The sequence below is a fragment of the Pleurodeles waltl genome, chromosome 6, assembly GCF_031143425.1.
Source record: "Pleurodeles waltl isolate 20211129_DDA chromosome 6, aPleWal1.hap1.20221129, whole genome shotgun sequence".
NCBI classification, from domain to species: domain Eukaryota; kingdom Metazoa; phylum Chordata; class Amphibia; order Caudata; family Salamandridae; genus Pleurodeles; species Pleurodeles waltl.
Genome location: NC_090445.1, coordinates 752,201,529 through 752,222,158, shown reverse-complemented (window position 1 = coordinate 752,222,158; position 20,630 = coordinate 752,201,529). Strand labels below are relative to the sequence as shown.

At 44.7% G+C, this 20,630-nt stretch overlaps 1 protein-coding gene across 6 annotated transcripts in view; it reads right to left on the bottom strand.

Moving 5' to 3' along the window:
* Positions 1 to 20,319, bottom strand: part of CCDC186 (coiled-coil domain containing 186) — a 608,776-nt gene extending 588,457 nt beyond the window's left edge. For 2 of the 6 annotated variants that reach the window (XM_069239313.1, XM_069239317.1), the window contains exon 1: positions 20,195 to 20,319. The gene's annotated coding sequence lies outside the window, so the exon portion shown is untranslated. Of the gene's footprint in view, positions 1 to 18,899; positions 18,955 to 19,345; positions 19,450 to 19,953; positions 20,097 to 20,194 lie in introns of those variants that run through there. The other 4 variants (XM_069239318.1, XM_069239314.1, XM_069239315.1 and 1 more) reach the window with 4 other exon arrangements.
* Between the last annotated feature and the right edge of the window lie 311 nt (positions 20,320 to 20,630).

Genomic DNA, 20,630 nt, shown 5'->3' with positions numbered 1-20,630 from the left:
TCCAGAAAGACTTACTCGTCAGGGGAGGGCCAGGGATCATTGTGAAGCAAGATGGGGGGTCTATTAAGGCTTGCACTGTAGGACCAGAGAATCATTTGAGAGCGGAATGCTTAGGCCTTTGAACATTTGTGAGGCATATTTCGGTGGAGGCTGACAGCCATTGTGTGATCCCCTGCTTACTCCCTTGGCCTGTGTTGTGAGTCAATCAAAGGTAGAGCCATTCCTGCTGTGAAAATTGTCAGACTGATCCTTTAACAAAGTATGGGACGGGGAAGAGGGCACTTCAAGTTAACACCCAAAACAGGAATATCAAAGAAACAGACACAAAATCACTTCAGCATCTATTTTTTAACTGTAAAGGCGAAAGTCCCACAAACAAATCAACAGCACTGTTCATCGTGGAGAACATCAAAGTCTTCTATCAGCTGGTACCAGAACTAGCAACTAAGGTCCTAGTCTCCCTGCTGAGTGAGGGACCATCAACTGGAAGTCAAGCCCACTTCCCATAAGCAATTATTTGACTAGACATTCAACTTATAGTGGTCACTCTTTGTACTTTAGAGTCTTGCACCTATGAATGCCTCACATCTACCTTCCACCCCAAAAGTCCTGGACTGCTCGGCCCATGCTAACACCGACAGTGAAGTGCAGAAAGGGATAGTACTGGGCCCACATACTTAGGCCAGGCCCTGAGACAGCAGGAATACAAATAATATGGAAGGAAAATATGCGTGTAGATTTGTATAATATAAAAAAGGATATTTATTGGGCAAGGTGGGGCCAAAGAATAAATGAAAGTGACATAGCACCACATTGAGTACGCAATGGGTGGAAACAAATCAATAATAATTTATGATAGACGGTAGGACTACAAAAAACGAGGGGCGGAAACAGAACAAGAATACTGCAAAGCAGTATAAACCACACCTGGGACAACGGCCAATAGTGCTGTATAAGTTGATTTAATTGACAGTGAACTAATTAAGATCATATGTTGATAACCAGTGCACTTACACAAATAAATCAATATGTACCAACCTATGTGGACTAAAGGTATTTTGGGATTTGGGTGGTAAAGCCCTGTATGTGTGGGGATATTACAGCCTTTTGTGTATGTCACTGTATTTCGAAATCACGTGGGGAGATAAAAATGCATTCATGCTGGCACGCCTGTCATGTGATCCAGGCCAGTGTTGTGGCCGAAACGTGTCATGGCAGATTGAAGCTTGAATAAACAGCACGGTGTTCGATTGGATTTGTGGTCTGCGTCTGGATTCTTTACTGGAAAAGTAACAAGAGCTGAGAACACGAATATATATACAGACATACACACAGACCTGTTAATCGAATCTATCTTTTCAGAAGATATAAATTACCGATCTAACATGGCAGACAGTCAAGTTCTACTGCTAAATCAAATTTAGAAAATATTTAAAACCAAAACGATAAAAGAAAAAAAAAAGAAAAAAAGAGAAAATCGTAGAAAAGAGAGGAAACAGCCCGGTAGCACTTTCCACCTGCCTGCCCACGGTAAAAAAAATGAATAAGGCTGGTGCTTTAGCAGCAGGTGAGCATCATTGGGCCATGAAAGTGTTATTGAAACATGCAGCATGTCCACTGACTCCTAGATTGTAGGGTCTGTAGGAAAAGCAGGGAGAAAATCTTAGGGCACTGTAAGCCAAACAGGGGCAGACAGGACAGCTTTATTTGCATTAGGAGGTTTTTTTTTTTTTTTAATCTGCAACTTTAACCTTCCAAATGCAACAACACAGGAATCAAACCATGACTGGAATTTTGTTCAAACTCCTTGAAAATGCCAACATCAAAAAGTTTGTTGTTTCGACAACCAACACAAAAAGAATCATCCTAGACTTTATATGCAGGGTTACCTCAGCTAGAAGTTCCACCTGGACCAAACACACTCTTATATCTTCTCTACTCCAAATCTTTCAGAGAAGACGACCAAAGCTGCCTAAGTCCCAGATCGAATCATTAAGAAACCTTGCCATGAACACACTCCAAACTGCCCTGGTAAAAATTTTTACTGTGATGTCAATTTCAACTCCCTAATCTTGAAACTCAAGTACACATTCAGGATAACAGCTGACACTCACGCCACAGTCAAAGCCAGTCTATTTAAAGTTAGACAACACAAGAACTCACAGACCACAAACACGTTATCAGAAGTCTGGAGAAGCAGAAGTCTTCATCGCAGCTGCAAAAATGCCACACAACCCTGAACCACCTTTATGCATACCGCAGGACGCTAATCACAAAACCACAGCTACCCAATACTACACAATAATCATAAAAGCATCAGTCTCAACAATTTCTTCAAAATTAATCATTAAATGGATGCCACCACTAAATCCTATCAAAATTTCACAAGAGAAAGGTGTCACTACTATCAACTTTGTCAAGGAGAAAGATGACAGAATTAAACAGGACAGAATTATCAGCCATCTCTACAAAAGTACAGCCAATGGACAACCATGGAGTAGACCCACTTCTTCACCGAGGATCTCTCTACCCCTTTTCAACTCACTGTAGATTTGCATCATATTGACTCATACATCTGTCTGTCCCAAGGATGTGGACTGCCTGCCATGGAGTGAGAGTGATTTCTATCTTAGTTCCTGACAATGCCAATATGCAACTCCCTAATCCTTCCACAGGCAGATCACAAGCCCAACCTCTGGGCAGCAATAATGAAGAGCGGACGAAGGAGCAGCAGCCGGCTATTGAAGCTGCGGACTGCAATCTTAATTGTGTGCAGTGTTGAAGTCAAGCCTTCGACTTCATGTGAGACAGCTTATGGACAGACTAAATCAAGCCCCTGGCTTGATGTCTATTCTGCCAGTTGATCTGACAAAGAGCATGCTTAAGCAGCGCACGCCTTGGAACAGCACATGGGTTGGGGGGGTAGGAGGGGGACAATGTCAGTTCCACAGGTGAAGAGGACAAGCAGATGGGTCACTAACAGTTACGGAGAAGCGCACAGCTGCCTGCAAGGAGGGTGTCCTGGCCCAGCTCACCCTATGGTGGCATTTCTCTACCTACTAACAGACTCATTTAGGGGGAAGAACTGACTAAGGGTCATCCACCATGTCATACGTGATTCTCATTTGGCACCCCTTCAATTTTAAGGAGCAGAGGATGGACACTGCAGGAAGAAGGAACCTGAAAAGACTGAGCTGGAGCAAAACAGCGAAACATTAATAATGGTATCATGGACTCACTTAAACTAGACGTACAGAACTGTATTCTATACCACTGTTTATGGGGAACTAGGGCTGAGCTATGGGAGGTCCAAAACTGTGGGATGAGTCTGCCCAGGTCGTGCAACACTCTTGAATACTGCAAAGTTAATGAATGGCATACGAATATGGGGAAACCGAAGTCCTTTGAAAACAAGGATTTTGAGGTGTATTAACACTGGCCAGCCCTGGAGGGTGGGGAGTTCCTTTCAAGAAAGAGAAATAGGGGTGGGTATGTCAGCAGCAGACATCTGAACCTGAAAAGAAGGATTACAACGATGGCACGTTTAACCACATCTTACTAGCCACACAAGAGGCAGGGAAAATGATGGAACGGAAGATAGATACACTTGCAATCAAAGTCAATCTTCTGAGGGATGATCATTGAAAATTACCTGAAGTGACCCAGACAAAATTTACAAGAAAGTGAGATTCTTTGAACACATGGTAGAAGTTGCAAAGGGATGGTCAACAGACAAATTGCATGACTACCAGAGAAACTGGTAGGCCTTTCAAAGGAACAGTCCTTGGATGAGTGGTTTGTGAAACTGTTAAGCCCCCAAAAATCTATCAAAACTTCAAAGTCAGGGGAACACACAGGTCCCTGCTTACCCCAGCCAAGCTGGGTATTTGTCAAATAATAGAGAGCTATCTTGCATGAAGCAAAGCAAATGGACTCATCATACATGACAATGCCACGGTACACATATTCCCAAACTACACTCTTGCAATGCAAAACAACTGAAACAACTTCATTTAAGTGAAAGGAAGATTGCAAGACCTGGGGCTAAAGCAAACCAGTCACTAACGCTTAGGTTGCTATTCCCAGCGGAACTGAAAGTAATAAACTTGAGGTCTGCAATTGCTGGCAACTGCAGCAAATGAACACATAGATAACCACACCCACCAGAGAGTGGGACAAGAGAACACTAGCAGTGGGAGCCAATGGACAATGTTCAAGAGGAAGACCCACTGCAAGAAAACCTGAAGAGGGTGCATCAAGAAAACCTGAAAAAGTCTAGCGATGCCAAAAGTGAATAAAAGAAAAATACAGATGAAGCAGACTCTGGGGCAGAGCTATTGTGCGACAGCATATGAAGGACAGCATATGAAGGGGGCCAGTAGTAACTCAGAGAACAGGGGAAGGTCTAGATCGGTTAAGACAGTCCAGTAGACTAACCGAGCACTGTGCATGCAGTACCTTCTTCTGAGGCCGCACTGTTAATCAACAATATGATGGCAGAGACATTTGGGTTGAAAGCACTTCTGGGGCCAATGGTTCATCCATGGCTAAAAATCGGTTAGCTAAGACCACTGGCTGAAGGCCTAGAAACCTTCCATCTTTTTGTCACGTCTACGCTGATAAAATTGCATAACAATTGTCTTGAGATTGAGAAACTAACAATTGGTCGGGATAAACACAGATATGTTGTTCTTGATTGATACTTCTTAGATTTAATTGACACCCCAGGGTTTCAAATAAAACCTTGTAACCTGGAATGTTACAGTTACGGTCATGCCAGGTAAACAACACCATTTTAACAAATATTTGAATAGCAGAGGTGTTCACAAAGCCATCTTGTAAGAGACACACATTACCAGGAGAAGGAGATCAAGACTGACATTTAAGCATCAAACATTTATCCAGTACGCTTCCTAATAAGCTCTGGCAAACATTCCCACAGAAATCCCAGCACCCACAAATATGTAGAGACAATTCTTACTGTGCTCCTGGCACTGTGCCTTGATAGGTCCTTTTCTTCCCTTCCCTTCCCTTCCCTCCAGGGAGCGCCAAGTGCCAGAGCAGCAGGCAACTTTGAGGCAAGGATGTAAAATTTAAACCAGTGGGGCGGTAGTAGTGAATATAAAAGATGCATGTACACATGTATAATAGAACACAAGCAGAGTGGGACAGGAAGGTCAAATTTTTAGCACAAATTTAAGACAGAAACAGACAAGAGTCCAAGTACCCGCTCTGACATGGCAAGAGCAGGAAGCTAAATATGCCCAATCAGAAATAAGTGACACTTTTAAAGATTATTACGACCAGTTATATATAGACCAAACCATATAATCAGTGCCGATAAAAGAGGTCTACCTTAAGGATTCCTGGCTCCTCCAGCGCACATCTGAAGACAACAAACACACTTGAAGACAACTAGAAGTTAGAAGGACCCCCTCCGATGAATGTAGACAATAATATTATCCTCCCGCTGAACACCATCAAAGTATCAGGCATGGATCTGTAGGAGGCTGTGTTAGGAACCATTGGGAACGGTATGGAATAGCAGGGGGCAATTCATTACCTACAACAGGCTAGCACATGTAATACACCAAATTTGGAATACCTAACCGGACAAACAGCCTAACAATCCCCACTCACCCACTCACCCAATGATAAGACACAACAATTATCCCTCAAACTAGGAACAACACTGATCGCACCAAACCCAGACAGAAACACAGATGAATAAGATGTTTCCAGAAAAAGAATGGACTAGAATAAAAACCATCCCAATTATGGTGTGTTTAAATGGCAGATTTAGATGTAACAATTTCATACCGCCAAACACACTTGACTTCTCGAAGATTTAAATGCATCTATCCCAATATACCCAACACATGCCCCAGGTGTGGGGAGGGGGTAGTCTCCTTCCTACACAGTGTGGTCATCCCACAAACTGACTGACTATTATATTATTATAAAAGTCACAAAACGTTTGATGGACGGACTGAACTGGTAGAAACAATTTATGTGACTCGGCGACCTGCCTTTTCTATGCCAGACCCAAGAAAGCTAAAGTTGAATGTAAATTCATTTACCTATCTATCTTAATGCAAATTGGAGATCACTATGCCCCAGAGGGTGTCAGAGCTGGAGATCCAAGACAATGAATAAAGTGTGGGGGGGGCATAGATGTTTGGTATGTGTGGAATTCAGTAATAAAACCTTGTAATGGAGAACCATTAACAAAGGAAATAGCCATGGATTGTATGACTAGGGTAAGCCTACATTACGTGGTTGTGCATAGTGAACATGAGTGGTTACTCATTAAATTACCGAACTAATTTATCCTCACCAGAGATGGCTAGGGAAGAGTGCTAGCTGGTTGAGATACCAAATGATTGTTATAATGTTACATTTGACCAGGTGTGAAAGAGTGTCAAGAGAACTACTGTTCTTGGTTGTGTATGATTTAATATTCTTATTAAAAGAAATCATCTGCGTAAATCAATGATGTGTTTTGTTGGTTGACAAAAATAAGGACAAATATCTTTAAAAAAGGAAGACTGTGCCCCAAATTGTGACTAGGTCCCCCAAGACACATTATCAATGTTCCTCAAAACTTACCAAACCCTGCTCCTTCGGTGAAAATCAAAACTACACACCAATGAAAGGCCCGACTACAAATCCATCAAGCACCTAAATACAATCATCACAAAGGCTGTCACCACCTACCTCCATCAAGAAGAGAGAGAGAAAATAAAATCAACTTCCTCCAAGACGTCCAAACCGAATTCAGAACCTAATGCATGACAAAGCACTGCAAACTGAAAACAGATCCTTCAGGGTGAAGGATATTGAGCTCACCAAGCAGCCTTCAAAACAATCAATCAACATACCATACTTTACATCATTCACTTAAGAATTTAGGGCCAGATGTATCAAAAAACCAAATTGCATTTCTTAAATAGTGAATTTTAAGAAATCGCTATTTAAGAAATGCAAAATGGTATGTATGATTTTTGCGATTCGGTAATAGCGATTTCTTAAAATTCGCAAATGCTATTACCGAATCGCAAATAGAGAATCCAACTCCATTTGCACCTATGGGCCTGCTGCAAATGGTTTTGCATTTCCTAAATTGCGAATTCCAGTTAGGAATTAGCAATTTAGGAAATGCAAATCCCAGGGTGCTGGGGGCCTAAGGCCCCCTCTGCTGCACCCCAAAAAGATTTTTACGGACATGTGAAACACACACATGCCATAGGAGCATGTGTGCACTACATGTCAATTTTAAAAATGCATTTTTAAAATTTGCACATGGTTACCACCAAACTTTTGTTGGTGGTAATTGCATTTCCTAAATGCCTAATTCGCATTTAAGAAATGCTTGATACATGTGCTTAAGAAATCGCAAATAAGGATTCCTTATTTGCGATTTCCTATTTAGAGAATCGCAATTTGAGATTCTCTAAATGGGGTCGCAATTTTAAGGAATCGCTATTTTATCGATTCCTGAAAATTGCACTGCGAATGCCTTTCATGCATTCTGAAAGGCATTTTTGCATTCGCAAACGGACAAATTTTGCAATTCGCACCGTTTGCGAATGCAAAATCGCTTGATACATCTGGACCTTAATTCCCATTCTACCAAAACAATAAATCACAGCTCATCAAGGTTAACACCTCCAGATCTGACCACATCCCAGTGATATGTAGAGTTCCACAATGATCTAAACCATGGGTACTCTCAAACATTTTCCCAGGGGCCAAAACATATGGCCTGTGATGTAACCAAGGTCCACATGATGTTAATGGGGTATTGGTAAACAGGGTGGGCATTGACAGTGAGATGGAGGGAGGAAAAGCAAAGCATAAACATATAGTGACTGAGCTGCACCATTTGTCCCTATAAAACTTGATATTACCGGCTTCCCCACTTCACCAAATAGAATGATCCTAGGCAATTGTGTTATTTAACTTTCACTCCTTTATCTTTATTATCACATATATAAAACCTCGGAAAACATAACTTCAGGATGTGTGCTGAACAAAACCTCCTGTGTCTGCTTTAATAAATATAATGCAGTGCTTTCATGCCAGGCACACTGCATGGGTGGGCAAGTCCACACCATGTGATAGAATTTGGCATCCTGATCTCCACATATAGGGCATTCGTGGGGCGAGTGGGGGAGCATGCGATGGATCAGGTAAGGGGATAAGTAGGCTTGGTGTAAATAATTAAATTGAGTAAAGCGAAATCTAGTGTTTCGGGACACACTCTTCACATGTTGGAGCGCCCCAGCCCAAGCTGATTGAGATATTGGGCTGGATAGGTCTGCCTCCCGTCTGGCCCGTTCCTCTACTTCCCAGGAGTGCGCCGTACAGCATGGATACTACACTAGTGTGCCCGAAGTTTGACAGTAGCAGGTGAAGCATGGGCGATGTTGGGGGCTCAGCATCACCATTCCGCCATGTGTTGTGTATGAGCTGTTTCATGGCACAGTATGTTAGGAAGTGTCCTGGGCCTATGTTGTTGGTGTTCTCAATGTCTGCATATGTCAGGAGTGAGCCCTTCTTATAGAAATCCCCTATTGTGTTCATTCCAGCCGCCAGCCAAGGTCGCATTGCATGTGCATGTACATTTCCCCTATGATTTGCATGCCTAGCAGCAGTATCCAAGGGGAGTAAGGCGGTACTGGGCCCCGTCTGTATGAATCTACGCCAGCATGTTCTGGCTGTGTCCATCAAGGTGTTACTGTGTGAGGGAGAGCATATGTTGTCTGACAGCCACGTCAGCAAATGCGTGTGACCCAATCTGTCCTGCACCAGTGTCCTCCCCGCAGCCAGATTAGTGGCCATTGGAGTTGCGCCACCACGTAATCGAATTCAAAATTAGGCATGCCTAGACCCCCTTCCTCAATGGTTGATGCATGGTAGCTAGGGCGGCCCTACCTCAATTATTCCCCGGATCAATTCTAACATCATTCTGTTGAGTTGCCAGAAAAATGAGCAGGGGAACACCAGTGGGAGCACTGTGAAACAATATAACAGCCTGTGGAGTACTATCATCTTTGCTACTGCCATGTGTCCCAGGGGTGATAGCGGTAGTAATCCCCAGAATGCCAGCGATCCACAGATCGAGCGCATCCCCCGTCCTAGATTACCTTTCCTGAGATCTTCTGTGGTGTGGTATATTTGGATGCCTAGATATTTGAAGGTAACATAACTCAGGACATTCTGTACACCTGGGGTGCAGGCCTTAAGTGTTCCAGGATGAGTGTTAATAGGAACAGGCATGATTTCGCCCAGTTCACCCATAGGCCGCACATGCCCCCAAAAGTTTCAAGAAGGCTCATGACCTCCAGCAGGGTAGATTCACTCTTACGTAGATATATCAATGCATCATCCACGTAAAGTGAGATGATGTGGGGGGTGCCCAGCTCCAGGAGCCTCCATTTTCGAGCACGCAGGCGAAGGTGTGCTGCCACAGGCTCGATTGCTACCGCGAATATCAGAGGTGATAATGGGCATCCCTGTCTGGTGGCTCGGCGGATTAGGAAGCTTGCAGAAATAACACAGCCCATTTTCACACAGGCTGTGGGGTTGCAGTACAGTGTGTTGATCCCCTCTATGAAGCCTGAGCCAAAGTCCATGTGTCTCAGCATCTCCTACAGGAAGGGCCATCAGAAGGTATCGAAGGCCTTTTCAATGTCCAGTGACACTGCAACTTTGTCGTGCTTTCCTTTGGGGCCGCTGTGTAATAGGCACAAGAGCCTTCTGATGTTCTGGAAGGTGTTCCTTCCCGGAATGGAACCCGACTGGTCTTGATGGATCAAGTGGCCAGTCAGTGAAAGTAGCTTATTGGCGAGCACTTTGCCAGTATTTTACAGTCTAGGTTAAGTAGCGAAAGGGGTCTATATGAACGCACATCCTGCGGGTCGCAGCCTGGTTTAGGTAGGATCACTATTAGCAATTCACGTTCGGGATTCTGTGAGACTGCCGCATTGTTTTGCTTCATTCAGCACCTCAGGTAATGGATCCGCCAGGCGAGCCGAGAAAGTGGAATAGTACTCAGCTAACAGCCTGTCCGTTCCGGGTGCCCTAATATGGGCCAAGTGTTGCAATGCGGTACGGATCTCCTCTATGTCGATGGGCTCGTCGAGCTCCATTTTTTGTAGGGGGATGAGTTGGGTCAATGGGAGGTTAGTAAAGAAGTCTTCCAATTGTGAGGTGGTGGATATTGACCCTTCCGCATATAACATGCGGTAGCAGTCCCTGAAAGCTTCATTTATAGCTACTTGGGAGTTTACCATGTCACCTGACTATAGCCTAACAATTCCAACGGGAATGTGATTCTGTCGGCATTAATCAGCCATGCTAGCAGCCTGCTAGATCGATCTCCCTCTGCATGCAACCTAGTGATATAATGTCTATAGTCATGTCTATGCAGTCTTGAGTCTGCATCCTTGTTTTCTGCTCGTAGTTCACAAAGCACGTCTGGGTCTGATGTGCCCTGCGCCAGATCTCTTTCTAAGGCATGCAAGTTAGTCTCCAGTGCAAGCAGTTTGCGCGTCAAAACACGCTTGACTCCCCCTGTGGCCGAGAGGCAGTGACCCTGCACAACCACTTTGTGAGCATCCCAATCCACGGCTCACAAGGAAGCCATGTTCTTGTTGTGCTCGAAATAACTGCCAATGCATTTGGCCAGCTCCTGACGGAACGGGGGGTCAGTGGGCACTGTTGGTTGTAAGCACCACGTTGGTATGCTTGTGAGCGACCTATCCCACTGAAGGCTAATCTTGAGTGGTCAGTGGTCCGACAGTGTCCTAGCCATGTATTCCACCTACAGGACATCTTGCGCAAGGAATGTTGGTCTGAGTATCATGTCTATTCTACTGTGCAGTCTGTGTACAGGGGAATAGAAGGAGTACTCTCATTTTGGGGGATTTTGTAAGCACCATATGTCATGTAGCCCTCTGTCAGTCATCCATGAGCAAAGTCCTTGTGTGGTTATTCTGCTGGCTGCCCCAGCTAGGGAGGGTGAGATCTATCTATGTCTACATCTGGAACACAACTGAAGTCGCCCCGCCCACCCCCCACCCCCATATACATGGAACGGAGGGGTCGTGAAAGAGTGTAATGGATGACACAAATTCTGTGTTTTGAGTTGGGGCCGTAAATACCACCAAATGCTAGAGGCTCTCCATCCAATGTACCCTCTGTTAACACGTATCTGCCCTCCGCATCTACTGTGACACGCTCTACGGTGTAAGTGACCTCAGGTGTCACCCAGATCAATGCCCCCCTGGCGAATGCTGACAGTGTTGTGCCGTAACCTGTCCCCTCCATTTAGTTTTGAGTTTTTGTAATTCCCCTGCAGTGAGGTGCGTTTCCTGGATTATCACTATTTGCACATTATGGCGTTTCAGGTATAAGTGTACCCGTTGGTTCTTAGTGGAGGTTGCCATGCCCCTAACATTCCACGTTAAGATATTATACTGTATGGCCCCCATGTAGCTGTGATCGTGTGTTGTTCATTGTGCGATCAGTGCCCTGTCCTGTCTCTATTGAATTATCTTGACGCCATGTCTTGAATATGACCATGGCTTCATCCCCATGTCTTCCCCCACCCGCATCATCCCATGTCTGCATCCAGAACCCCTTGTAAACATGAAAAACCATTTCAACATCAACTGTCTTAGGCCTGTGGCCAACGGGCCTATAGTTAGCTCCTACCCCCCTCCCCCGTGAACATAACAGAGGCCAGACCCTTCAGCGGGTCGAGCATCTTCAATTCGGAAAGTCATGCTGGGGACGTGCGTATTCCGGAGCAGTGGCCACAGTCTCTCTGGCCTGTTTTCACAAGCTAACCAGACTCCCTCGTCCAGTGTCCCCAACCTTCTTGGGGCATGCATGTGTTTTGCAATCATCATTATCCCTTATTGCAGTTATATCATTGATCAGCTTTCATGACTTTGAGGTGCCACTAGTGACCTGAGTGTATATGTGTAGCAGAGTGTTTTTTTTACCTGATTCAGATGGTCCTCTCTCTCTCTAGACTGACTGTCCTCTAGGTCTTGATTCTGTTCACAATTGCCTCCCCACTGCATGAAGAATTGTCTTCTTGTGGCCTCCCTGTGTCACCATCAGTGGAGACAGTGTCACAGGTCATCTGATGTGCGTGGGGTAACGTCTGGTCCTTGTTGGGAACCAGTTATCATGCTGTTGGAGTGTCACTCCGAGGAGTCAGTATCCGACATGTGAGCCTCGCGTAGAGTGTCGTACATATTGGTCGTGTGCTGTGTGGTGTTAAGTAGTGCCTGGGCTTGGCCTTCCACTGCTTGAGCCTTCGTTGGGCATGCCCTGATCCTCGGTTTCCTTTTACAACAGGACTGGAGGGGTCAGCTATCCCTCAGACAGCGGTTCCTCTCTAGTTGGCCTCAATAGGCCCTTGACATGCAGCCAAGTCCAGGCATCCTCTGGGGTCGAGAATATGTGAGTTTTCTCTCTATCCACTACTCTTAGTCTCGCTAGGGACATCAGCGCATACTTAATGCTGTGTTCACATAGGAGTTGCTTAATCCTGATGAGTTATTTTCTCTTGCGTTGTACCTCCATTGTGTAATTGGGGTAGGCTGTAACTGGTGTTTTCAAACCTCCATGGGCCCTTCGCCTGGAAGCTTTGAAGGATAAGATCCCTTTCCTGAAAGTTGAGGAGGCGGGCTATTAGTGGCCTGGGTGGGGCACTAGGTGGCGGTGGTCTGCCTGAGATTCAGTGTGCTTTCTCAATGGAGAAGAGTCAGTATTTTATTTCCCAGCACTGTGGTTGGCAGCCATTTCTCTAGGAAAAGTTTGGTTTGGCGTTAGGTTCCAAGAACCCTAGGAAGCGAAACATTGTTCCTGCGCTACCTCCCCTCTGCATCCTGCACTGCAGGGTTGAAACTTCATCCTGCAGTTGCTTTACCCGAGTGCAGAGTTCCTGTTAAGTTGGATGCACAGATGCCAAGGATGACTGCTGTCCACTCTTTCAGCCACTTTTCATTGGTCCACACGTAGTAGATTGTCTTCTTGTGATACAGTATCAATTTTGACCTCTAGAGCGGTCTTAATGTCCAGCATGGCCTGTAGTAGCTTCTCAAATCGTGTAGAGTGGGCTTGGAGTGTGGCAGTGTCTTCCCCCATGGCCGTAAGCGATGTTGGCGTTGTCCCTTCTGAGGTCAGAGAGAGCTTTGCTGCTTTGAGTTTCACCATTCTGCAGTCGACCAGTTACAGTATTCAGTAGCTTTGGATCGAGAGTCCCGGCCCCACTGACCTGAGGTGCACCGTTCTGTGACTGTGGCTAGCTCCTGCGAGCACACAGCGTCACCCACCACGGATCCTCCTGGCCCCGTAGTCTGCTGCTGGCTCAGTCTCGGCAACTGGTATGAATGTGTGATGTCTCCTGCTTCGACGAGTTAAGGCTCCATCCGGCGTTTCTCCCAGTTGCCCTCTTGGTGGCCTACAGGGCGGTGGATTGGTGTATTCAGTACTTTTATTTTCCAGGAGGGACTGTGAGTTTGTGATGTGGTCCTAGGGATATCCGCACCTTCGGTAGAGCTTTTGAGGCGCAGTATGCCGTGTTGGTGCCAGTTTTAAGTGGGTTGCCTGTTGTCCTTTGTGAGCCATTGATGGCACCCGTTGATGCACTGTATTGGGGCTAGGCAGTGTTGGTGTGAGCACTCTTGTCTGCTGTCATAGCACCAGGACCCGCCGGGGGGCAGGGGGAATAATTCCACCCTCGTGGACTGTGGGGATTAGTGGACCATGGCATTCAGGCCATCACTGCTGCCCTCTGGCTCCAGGCAGAAGGCACACGTTATATCCCACTCACAGGACTCACCGCTGTCTTTTATCCAGGTCAGGGTCCCCAGTTAGGATCCTCGGCGGTGCTTCTGATGTGCCCTCCTGGCTTTAGTCTCCCCACTCTGCTTCTCCTTGTGCAGCTCCCAGTTGTGCCTGCTCCTCCCCTGCAGTCGCATCTCCTGCCGCATGAACCATTCCAGGTCTCCGTCTGTCTGCTTCCTCTGTGCTCCTCACGCGGGGGTCATGTCTAGGCCTCGCCGTTCCTCTGCTCGCTGCAAATGGCAGCCTTGCGCTGTGATTGGGCCATGATCGCACTCTCCTGCACGTCTCACCATTCTGCCACTCGTCAACGCCTTCAGCAGTCGGTCTGTTGGTTGCGGACCCCAACTGATTGCTTTTCTGATCTGCAGGGGGCCCAGGTGGGGCTATTTTATCAGAATGTTATACAGGCCTGGAGCGGAGCCAATAGTTAAGTGCCCGCTCTGGTCGCCATCTTGGCCACCAAACCCTGCTTCACAGACATTCTGGCCCACAGCTTTATTACTGTACCTGAAGCTCAACCCACTACAGAAAAAGTCATACTCATTGCCAGAAACAGACAGGAATGCACCAATGAATGGCTCTCAGTGATAAACCCTCACAGCTTCAATCAGCAACCAGTGAACAGCATGAAAAACTATGGATTCCACAGCAATGTCACTCAAATTCCATTTTCACCATGTTTAGCATTTGTAAGCGCGCTTTTAGAGTCAGATGAAATGGTAAGTGTACGCTGACATTGCGAATTTTCATCTTGGGATCGATGCATGTACGCAAGATCCTTAACTTAACATCTATTTACTTATGAAACATGTCTTCACTAAAAGAGCATTGAAGAGGCCCACCTGGCTGTGAATACCGCAAAACAATAACCAAACAAAATAAAATTAACAGTTAACTGTGTTTGTAGGTCTCTCTTAAATGCACTACGATACTGGATGCTGTGCAAATTAGCCAGAAGTTTCATCCAGAACAAAGGGTGTAAATATCGGATGGAAGCATTCCAGACAAGGACAGTCTAATCCAGTAACTTGCATAAAACAGCATGATACGAACCAAAGAGTTCTTACATTTAAGTGTAGGCAAATCTATATTTTTAAGGACACACAGTTAAGAAATATGGTTATCCCAGAGCAAAATGTACACAATTTACAAGAATCCCATTTGCTTCATGTGAAGAAGTGTTATGGTTTCAGAACACTATAAATACGGTCAGAATTTTTCTAGCCACAGTTTCCATAGAGATTTTGAGTATGTGGTAGCTTTTGAAAAGCAGATTATGTGATGCCCATGAGTGGACTGTTAGCCTCTGATGAACAGCAGCGAAGCTAAAACAACCCTAACATGAAACTCTTAAGGCAGAAACAGAAATGTTCCAACCATGTGCAACATATGAAAGCAGGAGGCTATGTCACCCTTGATATATGCAGTAAAGAGCAGATCCTTATACGTAGCATGCCCAAGGAGTTTACCTTCTCAGCTGGAATAGCAGGAGCACCATATTTGGTGGCCAGAAGGATTGATGCCACTGGCCCTTATTCTTGCCTACCTTTTGCTTGCTTCACGTTCCAAGTCTAAGAACTCTAAAATGTTGTGACCTGATATTTATTTATTTTCTAGTAAATCTTGCTGTCAATACGGTCCCCTCTGTGGATGCCATCTTTGAGTCCACTTGTCTGCTGGTGCTCATCTTTAAACAACTCCAGGGTCTCACTCAATGGTCTCAGACACTCTCCAACAAAGACCTCACCATGGGAGCATCGCAAAGGCTCACAGTCATCATGACGGATCCTCCGAGGCAGTGGCCAGATCAGTTGGCCATCTTGAAATTGCTGGACCCATGATGCTGAGGCACATAAGAGGACATCTGCTCAGAGGGCACATCTTTCTGTAAGCACAGCATCTTCCAGTATACTAGTGAGCCCTTTCATTAGCTTGCTGGTACGTCAAACCTTCCAACGGAAGCTGCAGCAGACTTCAGAGATCGGATTATCTCAAGGTGCCTATATTTGTACAGCAATTCTAGACAGTGCTTCCATCTACACCTAGACTGCCTTCAGAAAAGTTAAAAGGAGTTGCATCTTCGAGCTGCTTAGGCTGAAAGAATGCCTCTCCAGATTCTGGAAACCGAATTCTGAATTGTGTATTCATTACTCACCTCCTTACGCACACAGAGTTTGCAAAGAGAGTGGCATATCTGGTTCAGTGATTGTGCCTGACTCATGGTTGTAGATACAAATACATAAATAAATTATACCAATGGATCTAGAAAATAACCTCTGCCATTTAAACAAAATATTTGAATAAACTAAACTGCAGAAAAAATTATCCAAAGTTCAGTAAAGGTGAACTTTGAAGGGGAATTAGGTATTTACATTTAAGGAAGATAAAAGTACTGTTGAGTATCAGAAATATTTATAATGTACTTGGTGTGCCATTGACCAAAGCAATGACAAGATTCTGGCAAAACCGTTTCCACATTGATAAGATCAGAGCAATTGTAATATGTATTAAAACAATTTGTTATGCACCAAAATCTCCATGTCTAGCTCACATATGTTTCTTTTTACTGACTGATAACTATAATTCCTTTAAGTACTCTGTTTATGTTATGCATCCCAACAGCTTCCCACCTCCGTCTCAACATATTTAAAGGATAGGGGGAATTTGCAACCAGTAGGCCAGTAGCTTTCAATTTTAAATGCACATAACCTGATTAAAACAAAAGAATGCTTGCCTGAACAGTATCTCGTTAATCGTATTGGACAGGGTGATTCTGCTTAACATTTTCTCCACTACTTTCAGCTCTTGATCATGGGCCATTCTTAACTAATCACATCCCATAATTTGGTAGTAGTCTCGCATTAAAACAGTACTGAGTAATGTTGATTTTTGATGCATGCAGGTAAATATGCACTTAAGAGAACTACTTTCAAAGTGTTACTTTTCAGTTAGTTGGTTACTAGATTTTTTTAAATAGCAGTCTGATGTTGTCGTAACAGCTAATCAACAAATGGTTAAAGTAGCGATAGACAAATACCATACATTTCCAATAGAGAGTGTGGAGAGGGGGAAATCAATCTAACTGTAACTTACAGTAACAGTGCTTCTTGCAGATCATGTCTCTCAATATTGATATGTCAACTAACCCTGTACATGTTACAGAAACTAAAAGAAGTTTGCTTAACAAAAGCAAAAAAGTCAATTTTATGGTAACATATAACACCTGAACCTTGTTGAACAAACAGCGAGTCACACAGAATTCAACAACGAAAGGTTTCTTAAGGACACACACTAATAAATTAAATTGGAGGCTAATGTAATTGCTGCTCACGTTATTAGTCAATCACAAACTAAACCTTTTAGAAGGCGTTGGGACTACTGTTAATACAGACCTTGAAAGTCAAGAAGGCCTGGAACTGCTAACCTGAAACAATGTAGGCTTTATAAGCAGTTCTGTTCTCAAATGTCCACTAGTTCTGCGATATGAACAACCCTTCTGTAATCCATTGTAAAGCGGTGTATATTTCCCACACAAAAAACTGGGTCAACACTTCTGCACAAGCTCCGTTTTCCTCTCCCCTTATAAACTGTCAGTAAACATTACAGAGAGAGCAAACTTTGAGACAGAGGACGTTCTTAAATAAGGAAATACTGAATCACAAACCTCGCTAAAAAATATATACTAAAACAAATATGTTTAAGTTACTATGTATATGCTTTCGCCTTCACACAAAGAACTTCGTTTCATCCAAATGCAAGTGGGAACAGAGCACAGCTACTGTTACATTACACATCTGAAGGTTGTTCTATATTTTCTCTCAAGTCTTCAAAGAAAGCTTGTCCCCTGTTAATCAAGCATCTTTTACTGCAGTCACAGTTAACTGACAAGAGCCGTTTTCCTTAACAGCTAATTCAAAGAGGAGATAAATAAATGTAGAACAAAAAAGTGTACCGAAGTGTAAACAATTTCTAATGTACAAACAATAGTAAAGTTTTACCAATTTGAGTTAATTTAATTCCATATTAGGGAAAACAGAGAGCATAATATTTGGCAGAAAAACATGTATACGCATGATATTATTAGTATTTCCCACAACTTTAGTGACTTAAGATGCCACAATCTGCTATTCAAAACATTACACGCATATATCGAGGGGACATGGTGCATGCCACCATTTTAACAAAAATTTAGTTCTAACAACTTTAGAAAGACAGCAACAATTTATATCGAAAGTGACAGAAACATTGAAGGTGTTTAGTTAAAACAGTGCTTGTGAATAAGATGGACGCCTTCAGGAGAATGGCACTACAAGTAACCTGCTCATGGTGACGTTTATTATAGAACTATCCCGAAAAGCATCAGCAATAAATCTTGCTACTACTACATGAATGGGTGTTTCTTGTAAGATCGGACCACATTAAAGACATCCGTAGGAGCAGTGACAACATTTGAATACTTTAACGACATCATTTTAATTAGCATGGGATCAACAACAGCAGTTTCTTTGTTCAAAACCTTACAAGGACATGACATCCTAGTAGTACTAACTGAGAAGACCAATGAGTGCTTAGCAGCAGATGGTTGTGAAAGAATCAGTATGGTGTTCCCAAGAATTCAATGTGTTCTTCTAATAAGTCAGGCCAACGGAGAAGTAGTCGTTTAATAAGCCGCCCTTATATTCCAGTAATGCGACAACTTCACCACCACCATTTAACTTAAAATTTACAAAAATGCAATTTAACTACCAGGAAGGACACTCCAAGAATCTATATTAGGGATGTAATTAAATTTATTTTGTATGGATGGAAAACCTGCATCGACCCCTAGCACCCTTTAACAACTGGGAGAGAAAACTCAAATTTCTACTTCTACTTGACACCTGCAGGCCTCTACGACCAACCTAAAGGTGACAGACTTCTGCAAAATTGGAATGAGACTTTTCACACACATGCATGTTCTTGCCTAAAGGTGTCATGGCTAGCATCACTATCTCGACATTCCACATAAAAGCTGGGCCTTTTGTACCCACCTTCTAAGCAGCACGTTAATCCTACCATTTCTAGAAAGGAATTGCCCCGTCCACTGAATGATGGGCACGTTTATTCTGGCAGCATGTACCCCGTTTCCTTGCTGGGTAAACGGCAGATGATTGTCGCAGCCAGTCACCCCTATACACTTACCCCCCACCCTATGTGGCACAGGGCACCATTTCTGAATTTTTTGTTTCGTCAAGAGTCTCAGAGGAGGGAAATATTGACCTCAGCTATGGACGTCCGCTTCTCGGGGGGTTTGAGGGTGGTGGCGGTGAATCGGAAGCACTACAGAACGCGCTCTCCCCTCCTTCAACTGAAACTCCCTTCCAAAGGCAGCTAAGGTAATGGGCAAAGCACCAGCTGGGCGGGGTGAACCTAAAAGGATACTCCCTCCGTGTACTAGGAAATCGATCCCCGAAACTTCACGGGGATACCGCCTCACCAGAAACTGGTCTTCGGTTGGCGATACTCGGGGCAACTACACCTTTAGCTCCCGCGACGCTCCCCCGTTCCTCTGGTGAGACATCAACAAAGATGACAGCCGGACAGCACAACCAGAGGACAGGGTGGACGCCAGCCAATCCCCGGCCGCAGTGCGGTGTCGTCAGAGCACACCTTGTGGCTCTTGTTCCTACGATGGACGTCAGGGTTTAAATTCCAAGAGTGCAACAGCTGAGCCCTGGAGCGAGGCGAGAGCAGGACAGCGGCTATTTGGCTGCCCGGTGCGCTGTGGCCCTAATCACGTCCACGCACTCTGCAGTACCGAAACCGCGTTCTCGCCGTTTAAAATCAAATCCACAACAGATGGTGTGTATAGAAAACCTCAATGAAGACATACTAGTATTTTACACTATAGCTCCTGTCGGCCCTGGAAATCTACAGTGGGCACATTAGTTGCAAGTAAGATACACGTACCAACTGTAGAGAGCGCGATACAAGTGACCAGTGCATAGTGCATAGAACTAGTACTATACAACCACTAAGTCATTTTTGAAAGACTCACATCTGAGTAGATTATCAGACGAGTACCTTTTTAAATAAAAAGCTTACGTTTTGACATGAGTGCAACAAAATTTCCCTGAGTTACAAAGGCCCCATTGCGAACACGACAGAAAGCTTCAACAGTAGTCGCCCACAGAGTTGTGATTAAACGGGTCCCATTCCTTACTATGAGTGGTGTGAGTAGGTGGGCTGTCTTGCCCCGCCCCCCGCTTTGGGTAGCAGGCCAGAGGTGGAAACTTGCCCTACTTCCAAGAAGCGCTGTGGAGCCTCTAGCGGGTACTGTACTTACAACACTAATAGAGGAGCAGCAAGGCCAATGTCATCAATTTCGGGAACAGGAAACGTACAGACCAGCAACCTGACAGCCTGAGCGGAACATACAGTGGAGAAATCTGCGGCGGTGGCACAAGGCGGAGTCTAAACCAATGAGGGCGGAGTAACTGCCCGAGGCAGTACACGCAGAGGTGATGCAGCCATGACGAATAATAAGAACGGGTGGCTCTCGGCGATTGACAGCGCCACCGAAGCTGCTGCAGGGCGGAGTTACATGCATAATATAATAGTGTTGTCGTGGGAAGAGTCTACTGATCAGCACCAACTCTGGTGGCCTTGATCTCTTTGCTGCCTCCGGCCTGGCTCACATACACAGAGGTACACACAAACTAACAGCTATAAAGTCAGCCTCGGTGTGGTTCGGTTACTGTAATCGACCCACTGAAGTAAGG